The sequence below is a fragment of the Schistocerca gregaria genome, unplaced genomic scaffold (assembly GCF_023897955.1).
Source record: "Schistocerca gregaria isolate iqSchGreg1 unplaced genomic scaffold, iqSchGreg1.2 ptg000224l, whole genome shotgun sequence".
NCBI classification, from domain to species: Eukaryota; Metazoa; Arthropoda; class Insecta; order Orthoptera; family Acrididae; genus Schistocerca; species Schistocerca gregaria.
Window position 1 is genome coordinate 6,759,502 of NW_026061744.1, and position 10,957 is coordinate 6,770,458.

Below are 10,957 nucleotides of genomic sequence, written 5' to 3' on the forward strand. Positions count from 1 at the left end.
GTATGCGGAGACACTAAAAGCACCATAGTAGAACACAGATGAAGCTTCTAAGTTAGTGTAATAGCCAGTAAGAAGTAGTACAATTCAAGTTTTGGGTACTGATTATTTACTTTTTAGCTGGCTTTGGTGCCTTGGCCATGAGCTAGGACCTTACGATTCTGCATTAAAGGAGGACTAGCAGCCAAGTTGCATGGGAGAATGCGAAAAGTGTTCATATGTAGTAAAAACCTGAGAAATCCGTCAGTTTTCGTCATTTGTTATCGAATCGATTTAAAGCCAGATCGTCACATTGGCCGCTCTCCTCTCTGAAACGGTTGTACTTGTCGTCTGCAAAGCTATGTCGCGTGTTGCGGTATGCGGAGACACTAAAAGCACCATAGTAGAACACACATGAAGCTTCTAAGTTGATGTAATAGCCAGTAAGATGTAGTACAATTCAAGTTTTACCTATCGATTATTGACATTTTAGCTGGCTTTGGTGACTTGGACATGAGCTAGGACCTTAAGATTCTGCAAGAAAGAAGGACTAGCAACCGAGTTGCACGGGAGAATGTGAAAAGTGTTCATATGTAGTAAAAACCTGAGAAACGCGTCCGTTTTCGTCATTTGTTATCGAATCGACTTAAAGCCAGATCGTCGCATTGCCGCTCTTCTCTCTGAAACGGTTGTACTTATCGTCTGCAAAGCTATGTCGCGTGCTGCGTTATGCGGAGACACTAAAATCACCACAGTGGAACACAGATGAAGCTTCTAAGTTGATGTAATAGCCAGTATAAGTAGTACAATTCAAGTTTTAGGTATCGATTATTGACTTTTTAGGTGGCTTTGATGCCTTGGACATGAGGTAGGACCTTAAGATTCAGTATGAAAGCAGGACTAGCAGCCGAGTTGCATTGGAGAATGTGAAAAGTGTTCATATGTAGTAAAAACGTGAGAAATCCGTCCGTTTTCGTCATTTGTTATGGAATCAACTTAAAGCCAGATCGTCACATTGGACGCTCTTCTCTCTGAAACGGTTGTACTTATCGTCTGCAAAGCTATGTCGCGTGCTGCGTTATGCGGAGACACTAAAATCACCACAGTGGAACACAGATGAAGCTTCTAAGTTGATGTAATAGCCAGTAAGAAGTAGTACAATTCAAGTTTTAGGTATCGATTATTGACTTTTTAGCTGGCTTTGATGCCTTGGACATGAGCTAGGACCTCAAGATTCTGCATGAAAGGAGGACTAGCAGCCGAGTTGCACGGGAGAATGTGACAAGTGTTCATATGTAGTAAAAACCTGAGAAATCCGTCCGTTTTCGTCATTTGTTATCGAATCGATTTAAAGCCAGATCGTCACATTGGCCGATCTCCTCTCTGAAACGGTTGTACTTATCGTCTGCAAAGCTATGTCGCGTGCTGCGGTATGCGGAGACTCTAAAAGCACCATGATTGAACACAGATGAAGCTACTAAGTTGATGTAATAGCAAGCAAGAAGTAGTACAATTCAAGTTTTAGGTATCGATTATTGACTTTTTAGCCGGCTTTGGTGCCTTGGACATGAGCTAGGACCTTAAGATTCTGCAAGAAAGGAGGACTAGCGGGCGAGTTGAACGGGAGAATGTGAGAAGTGTTCATATGTAGTAAAAACCTGAGAAATCCGTCCGTTTTCGTCATTTGTTATCGAATCGACTTAAAGCCAGATCGTCACATTGGCCGCTCTTCTCTCTGAAACGGTTGTACTTATCGTCTGCAAAGCTATGTCGCGTGCTGCGGTATGCGGAGACCCTAAAAGCACCATAGTAGAACACAGATGAAGCTTCTAAGTTGATGTAATAGCCAGTAAGAAGTAGTACAATTCAATTTTTACCTATCGATTATTGTCATTTTATCTGGCTTTGGTGCCTTGGACATGAGCTAGGGACTTAAGATTCTGCATGAAAGAAGGACTAGCAACCGAGTTGTATGGGAGAATGTGAAAAGTGTTCATATGTAGTAAAAACCTGAGAAATCCGTCCGTTTTCGTCATTTGTTATGGAATCGACTTAAAGCCAGATCGTCACATTGCCGCTCTTCTCTCTGAAACGGTTGTACTTACCGTCTGCAAAACTATGTCGCGTGCTGCGTTATGCGGAGACACTAAAATCACCACAGTGGAACACAGATGAAGCTTCTAAGTTGATGTAATAGCCAGTATAAGTAGTACAATTCATGTTTTAGGTATCGATTATTGACTTTTTAGGTGGCTTTGATGCCTTGGACATGAGGTAGGACCTTAAGATTCAGTATGAAAGGAGGACTAGCAGCCGAGTTGCATGGGAGAATGTGAAAAGTGTTCATATGTAGTAAAAACCTGAGAAATCCGTCAGTTTTCGTCATTTGTTATCGAATCGATTTAAAGCCAGATCGTCACATTGGCCGCTCTCCTCTCTGAAACGGTTGTACTTGTCGTCAGCAAAGCTATGTCTCGTGCTGCGGTATGCGGAGACTCTAAAAGCACCATGATTGAACACAGATGAAGCTACTAAGTTGATGTAATAGCAAGCAAGAAGCAGTACAATTCAAGTTTTAGGTATCGATTATTGACTTTTTAGCCGGCTTTGGTGCCTTGGACATGAGCTAGGACCTTAAGATTCTGCATGAGAGGAGGACTAGCAGCCGAGTTGGACGGGAGAATATGAAAAGTGTTCATATGTAGTAAAAAACTGAGAAATTCGTCCGTTTTCGTCATTTGTTATGGAATCAACTTAAAGCCAGATCGTCACATTGGCCGCTCTTCTCTCTGAAACTGTTGTACTTATCTTCTGCAAAGCTATGTCGCGTGCTGCGGTATGCGGAGACACTAAAAGCACCATAGTAGAAAACAGATGAAGCTTCTAAGTTGATGTAATAGCCAGTAAGAAGTAGTACAATTCAAGTATTAGGTACTGATTATTAACTTTTTAGCTGGCTTTGGTGCCTTGGACATGAGCTAGGACCTTAAGATTCTGCATAAAAGGAGGACTAGCGGGCGAGTTGAACGGGAGAATGTGAGAAGTGTTCATATGTAGTAAAAACCTGAAAAATCCGTCCGTTTTCGTCATTTGTTATCGAATCAACTTAAAGATAGATCGTCACATTGGCCGCTCTTCTCCCTGAAACGGTTGTACTTAACGTCTGCAAAGCTATGTCGCGTGCTGCGGTATGCGGATACACTAAAAGTACCATAGTAGAACACAGATGAAGCTTCTAAGTTGATGTAATAGCCAGTAAGAAGTAATACAATTCACGTTGTAGGTATCGATTATTGACTTGTTAGCTGGCTTTGGTGCCTTGGACATGAGCTAGGACCTTAAGATTCTGCATTGATGGAGGACTAGCAGCCGAGTTGCATGGGAGAATGCGAAATGTGTTCATATGTAGTAAAAAGCTGAGAAATACGTCCGTTTTCGTCATTTATCAATCGATTTAAAGCCAGATCGTCACATTGGCCGCTCTTCTCTCTGAAACGGTTATACTTATCGTCTGCAAAGCTATGTCGCGTGCTGCGATATGCGGAGACACTAAAATCAGCACATTGGAACACAGATGAAGCTTCTAAGTTGATGTAATAGCCAGTAAGAAGTAGTACAATTCAAATTTTAGGTATCGATTATTGACTTTTTAGCTGGCATTGATGCCTTGGACATGAGCTAGGACCTTAAGATTCAGTATGAAAGGAGGACTAGCAGCCGAGTTGCATGGGAGAATGTGAAAAGTGTTCAAATGTAGTAAAAATCTGAGAAATCCGTCCGTTTTCGTCATTTGTTATGGAATCAACTTAAAGACAGATCGTCACATTGGCCGCTCTTCTCTCTGAAACGGTTGTACTTATCGTCTTCAAAGCTATGTCGCGTGCTGCGTTACGCGGAGACACTAAAATCACCACAGTAGAACACAGATGAAGCTTCTAAGTTGATGTAATAGCCAGTAAGAAATAGTAAAATTCAAGTTTTAGGTATCGACCATTGACTTTTTAGCTGTCTTTGATGCCTTGGACATGAGCTAGGACCTTAAGATTCAGTATGAAAGGAGGACTAGCAGCCGCGTTGTATGGGAGAATGTGAAAAGTGTTCATATGTAGTAAAAACCTGAGAAATCCATCCGTTTTCGTCATTTGGTATGGAATCAACTTAAAGCCAGATCGTCATATTGGCCGCTCTTCTCTCTGAAACGGTTGTACTTATCGTCTGCAAACCTATGTCGCGTGCTGCGGTATGCGGAGACACTAAAAGCACCATAGTAGAACACAGATGAAGCTTCTAAGTTGATGTAATAGCCAGTAAGAATTAGTACGATTCAAGTTTTAGGTATCGATTATTGACTTTTTAGCTGGCTTTGGTGCCTTGGACATGAGCTAGGACCTCAAGATTCTGCATGAAAGGAGGACTAGCAGCCGAGTTGCACGGGAGAATGTGACAAGTGTTCATATGTAGTAAAAACCTGAGAAATCCGTCCGTTTTCGTCATTTGTTATCGAATCGATTTAAAGCCAGATCGTCACATTGGCCGATCTCCTCTCTGAAACGGTTGTACTTATCGTCTGCAAAGCTATGTCGCGTGCTGCGGTATGCGGAGACTCTAAAAGCACCATGATTGAACACAGATGAAGCTACTAAGTTGATGTAATAGCAAGCAAGAAGTAGTACAATTCAAGTTTTAGGTATCGATTATTGACTTTTTAGCCGGCTTTGGTGCCTTGGACATGAGCTAGGACCTTAAGATTCTGCAAGAAAGGAGGACTAGCGGGCGAGTTGAACGGGAGAATGTGAGAAGTGTTCATATGTAGTAAAAACCTGAGAAATCCGTCCGTTTTCGTCATTTGTTATCGAATCGACTTAAAGCCAGATCGTCACATTGGCCGCTCTTCTCTCTGAAACGGTTGTACTTACCGTCTGCAAAACTATGTCGCGTGCTGCGTTATGCGGAGACACTAAAATCACCACAGTGGAACACAGATGAAGCTTCTAAGTTGATGTAATAGCCAGTATAAGTAGTACAATTCATGTTTTAGGTATCGATTATTGACTTTTTAGGTGGCTTTGATGCCTTGGACATGAGGTAGGACCTTAAGATTCAGTATGAAAGGAGGACTAGCAGCCGAGTTGCATGGGAGAATGTGAAAAGTGTTCATATGTAGTAAAAACCTGAGAAATCCGTCAGTTTTCGTCATTTGTTATCGAATCGATTTAAAGCCAGATCGTCACATTGGCCGCTCTCCTCTCTGAAACGGTTGTACTTGTCGTCTGCAAAGCTATGTCTCGTGCTGCGGTATGCGGAGACTCTAAAAGCACCATGATTGAACACAGATGAAGCTACTAAGTTGATGTAATAGCAAGCAAGAAGCAGTACAATTCAAGTTTTAGGTATCGATTATTGACTTTTTAGCCGGCTTTGGTGCCTTGGACATGAGCTAGGACCTTAAGATTCTGCATGAAAGGAGGACTAGCAGCCGAGTTGGACGGGAGAATATGAAAAGTGTTCATATGTAGTAAAAAACTGAGAAATCCGTCCGTTTTCGTCATTTGTTATGGAATCAACTTAAAGCCAGATCGTCACATTGGCCGCTCTTCTCTCTGAAACTGTTGTACTTATCTTCTGCAAAGCTATGTCGCGTGCTGCGGTATGCGGAGACACTAAAAGCACCATAGTAGAACACAGATGAAGTTTCTAAGTTGATGTAATAGCCAGTAAGAAGTAGTACAATTCAAGTATTAGGTACTGATTATTAACTTTTTACCTGGCTTTGGTGCCTTGGACATGAGCTAGGACCTTAAGATTCTGCATGAAAGGAGGACTAGCGGGCGAGTTGAACGGGAGAATGTGAGAAGTGTTCATATGTAGTAAAAACCTGAAAAATCCGTCCGTTTTCGTCATTTGTTATCGAATCAACTTAAAGATAGATCGTCACATTGGCCGCTCTTCTCCCTGAAACGGTTGTACTTAACGTCTGCAAAGCTATGTCGCGTGCTGCGGTATGCGGATACACTAAAAGCACCATAGTAGAACACAGATGAAGCTTCTAAGTTGATGTAATAGCCAGTAAGAAGTAATACAATTCACGTTGTAGGTATCGATTATTGACTTGTTAGCTGGCTTTGGTGCCTTGGACATGAGCTAGGACCTTAAGATTCTGCATTAATGGAGGACTAGCAGCCGAGTTGCATGGGAGAATGCGAAAAGTGTTCATATGTAGTAAAAAGCTGAGAAATACGTCCGTTTTCGTCATTTATCAATCGATTTAAAGCCAGATCGTCACATTGGCCGCTCTTCTCTCTGAAACGGTTATACTTATCGTCTGCAAAGCTATGTCGCGTGCTGCGGTATGCGGAGACACTAAAAGCACCATAGTAGAACACAGATCAAACTTCTAAGTTAATGTAATAGCCAGTAAGAAGTAGTACAATTCAAGTTTTGGGTACTGATTATTTACTTTTTAGCTGGCTTTGGTGCCTTGGACATGCGCTAGGACCTTAAGATTCTGCATGAAAGGAGGACTAGCAGCCGAGTTGCACGGGAGTATGCGAAAAGTGTTCATATGTAGTATAAACCTGAGAAATACGTCCGTTTTCGTCATTTGTTAACGAATCGACTTAAAGCCAGATCGTCACATTGGCCGCTTATCTCTCTGAAACGGTTGTACTTATCGTCTGCAAAGCTATGTCGCGTGCTGCGTTATGCGGAGACACTAAAATCAGCACATTGGAACACAGATGAAGCTTCTAAGTTGATGTAATAGCCAGTAAGAAGTAGTACAATTCAAATTTTAGGTATCGATTATTGACTTTTTAGCTGGCTTTGATGCCTTGGACATGAGCTAGGACCTTAAGATTCAGTATGAAAGGAGGACTAGCAGCCGAGTTGCATGGGAGAATGTGAAAAGTGTTCAAATGTAGTAAAAATCTGAGAAATCCGTCCGTTTTCGTCATTTGTTATGGAATCAACTTAAAGCCAGATCGTCACATTGGCCGCTCTTCTCTCTGAAACGGTTGTACTTATCGTCTTCAAAGCTATGTCGCGTGCTGCGTTACGCGGAGACACTAAAATCACCACAGTAGAACACAGATGAAGCTTCTAAGTTGATGTAATAGCCAGTAAGAAATAGTAAAATTCAAGTTTTAGGTATCGACCATTAACTTTTTAGCTGTCTTTGATGCCTTGGACATGAGCTAGGACCTTAAGATTCAGTATGAAAGGAGGACTAGCAGCCGCGTTGTATGGGAGAATGTGAAAAGTGTTCATATGTAGTAAAAACCTGAGAAATCCATCCGTTTTCGTCATTTGGTATGGAATCAACTTAAAGCCAGATCGTCATATTGGCCGCTCTTCTCTCTGAAACGGTTGTACTTATCGTCTGCAAACCTATGTCGCGTGCTGCGGTATGCGGAGACACTAAAAGCACCATAGTAGAACACAGATGAAGCTTCTAAGTTGATGTAATAGAAAGTAAGAATTAGTTCGATTCAAGTTTTAGGTATCGATTATTGACTTTTTAGCTGGCTTTGGTGCCTTGGACATGAGCTAGGACCATAAGATTCTGCATGAAAGGAGGACCAGCAGCGGAGTTCCACGGGAGATTGTAATAAGTGTTCATATGTAGTAAAAACCTGAGAAATCCGTCCGTTTTCGTCATTTGTTATCGAATCGACTTAAAGCCAGATCGTCACATTTTCCGCTCTTTTCCCTGAAACGGTTGTACTTAACGTCTGCAAAGCTATGTCGCGTGCTGCGGTATGCGGAGACACTAAAAGCACCATAGTAGAACACAGATGATTCTTCTAGGTTGATGTAATAGCCAGTAAGAAGTAATACAATTAACGTTTTAGGTATCGATTATTGACTTTTTAGCTGGCTTTGGTGCCTTGGACATTAGCTAGGACCTTAAGATTCTGCATGAAAGGAGGACTAGCATCCGAGTTGCACGGGAGAATGTGAAAAGTGTTCATATGTAGTATAAACCTGAGAAATACGTCCGTTTTCGTCATTTGTTATCGAATCGACTTAAAGCCAGATCGTCACATTGGCCGCTCTTCACTCCGAAACGGTTGTACTTATCGTCTGCAAAGCTATGTCGCGTGCTGCGTTATACGGAGACACTAAAATCAGCACAGTGGAACACAGATGAAGCTTCTAAGTTGATGTAATAGCCAGTAAGAAGTAGTACAATTCAAATTTTAGGTATCGATTATTGACTTTTTAGCTGGCTTTGATGCCTTGGACATGAGCTAGGACCTTAAGAATCAGTATGAAAGGAGGACTAGCAGCCGCGTTGCATGGGGGAGTGTGAAAAGTGTTCATATGTAGTAAAAACCTGAGAAATCCGTCCGTTTTCGTCATTTGGTATGGAATCAACTTAAAGCCAGATCGTCATATTGGCCGCTCTTCTCTCTGAAACGGTTGTACTTATCGTCTGCAAACCTATGTCGCGTGCTGCGGTATGTGGAGACACTAAGAGCACCATAGTAGAACACAGATGAAGCTTCTAATTTGATGTAATAGCCAGTAAGAATTAGTACGATTCAAGTTTTAGGTATCGATTATTGACTTTTTAGCTGGCTTTGGTGCCTTGGACATGAGCTAGGACCATAAGATTCTGCATGAAAGGAGGACCAGCAGCGGAGTTCCACGGGAGAATGTGAAAAGTGTTCATATGTAGTGAAAACCTGAGAAATCCGTCCGTTTTCGTCATTTGTTATCGAATCGACTTAAAGCCAGATCGTCACATTGGCCGCTCTTCTCTCTGAAACGGTTGTACTTATCGTCTGCAAAGCTATGTCGCGTGCTGCGGTATGCGGAGACACTAAAAGCACCATAGTAGAACACAGATGAAGCTTCTAAGTTGATGTAATAGCTAGTAAGAAGTAGTACAATACAAGTTTTAGGTATCGATTATTGACATTTTAGCTGGCTTTGGTGCCTTGGACATAAGCCAGGACCTTAAGATTCTGCATGAAAAGAGGATTAGCAGCAGAGTTGTACGGGAGAATGTGAAAAGTCTTCATATGTACTAAAAACCTGAGAAATCCGTCCGTTTTCGTCATTTGTTAAGGAATCGACTTAAAGCCAGATCGTCACATTGCCGGTCTTCTCTCTGAAACGGTTGTACTTATCGTCTGCAAAGCTATGTCGCGTGCTGCGTTATGCGGAGACACTAAAAGCACCATAGTAGAACACAGATGAAGCTTCTAAGTTGATGTAATAGCCAGTAAGAAGTAGTACAATTCAAGTCTTAGGTTCTGATTATTTACTTTTTAGCTGGCTTTGGTGCCTTGGACATGAGCTGGGACCTTAAGATTCTGCATGAAAGGAGGACTAGCAGGCGAGTTGTACGGGAGAAAGTGAGAAGTGTTCATATGTAGTAAAAACCTGAGAAATCCGTCCGTTTTCGTCATTTGTTATCGAATCGAATTAAGGCCAGATCGTCACATTGGCCACTCTTCTCTCTGAAACGGTTGTACTTATCGTCTGCAAAGCTATGTCGCGTGCTGCGGTATGCGGAGACACTAAAAGCACCATAGTAGAACACAGATGAAGCTTCTAAGTTGATGTAATAGCCAGTAAGAAGTAGTACAATTCAAGTTTTAGGTATCGATTATTGACATTTTAGCTGGCTTTGGTGCCTTGGACATGAGCTAGGACCTTAAGATTCTGCATGAAAGGATGACTAGCAGCCGAGTTGCACGAAAGAATGTGAAAGGTGTTCATATGTAGTAAAAATCTGAGAAATACGTCCGTTTTCGTCATTTGTTATCGAATCGACTTAAAGCCAGATCGTCACATTGGCCGCTCTTCTCTCTGAAACGGTTGTACTTATCGTCTGCAAAGCTATGCCGCGTGCTCCGTTATGCGGAGACACTAGAGTCACCATAGTGGAACACAGATGAAGCTTCTAAGTTGTGTAATAGCCAGTAAGAAGTTGTACAATTCTAGTTTTAGGTATCGATTATTGACTTTTTAGCTGGCTTTGGTGCCTTGGACGTGAGCTAGAACCTTAAGATTCTGCATGAAAGGAGGACTCGCAGCCGAGTTGCACGGGAGAATGTGAAAAGTGTTCATATGTAGTAAAAACCTGAGAAATACGTCCGTTTTCGTCATTTGTTATCGAATCGACTTAAAGCCAGATCGTCACATTGCCGCTCTTCTCTCTGAAACGGTTGTACTTATCGTCTGCAAAGCTATGTCGCGTGCTGCGTTATGCGGAGACACTAAAAGCACCATAGTAGAACACAGATGAAGCTTCTAAGTTGATGTAATAGCCAGTAAGAAGTAGTACAATTCAAGTTTTAGGTTCTGATTATTTTCTTTTTAGCTGGCTTTGGTGCCTTGGACATGAGCTGGGACCTTAAGATTCTGCATGAAAAGATGACTAGCAGGCGAGTTGTACGGGAGAAAGTGAGAAGTGTTCATATGTAGTAAAAACCTGAGAAATCCGTCCGTTTTCGTCATTTGTTATCGAATCGACTTAAGGCCAGATCGTCACATTGGCCACTCTTCTCTCTGAAACGGTTGTACTTATCGTCTGCAAAGCTATATCGCGTGCTGCGGTATGCGGAGGCACTAAAAGCACCATAGTAGAACACAGATGAAGCTTCTAAGTTGATGTAATAGCCAGTAAGAAGTAGTACAATTCAAGTTTTAGGTATCGATTATTGACATTTTAGCTGGCTTTGGTGCCTTGGACATGAGCTAGGACCTTAAGATTCTGCATGAAAGGATGACTAGCAGCCGAGTTGCACGAAAGAATGTGAAAGGTGTTCATATGTAGTAAAAATCTGAGAAATACGTCCGTTTTCGTCATTTGTTATCGAATCGACTTAAAGCCAGATCGTCATATTGGCCGCTCTTCTCTCTGAAACGGTTGTACTTATCGTCTGCAAAGCTATGCCGCGTGCTGCGTTATGCGGAGACACTAAAGTCACCATAGTGGAACACAGATGAAGCTTCTAAGTTGTGTAAT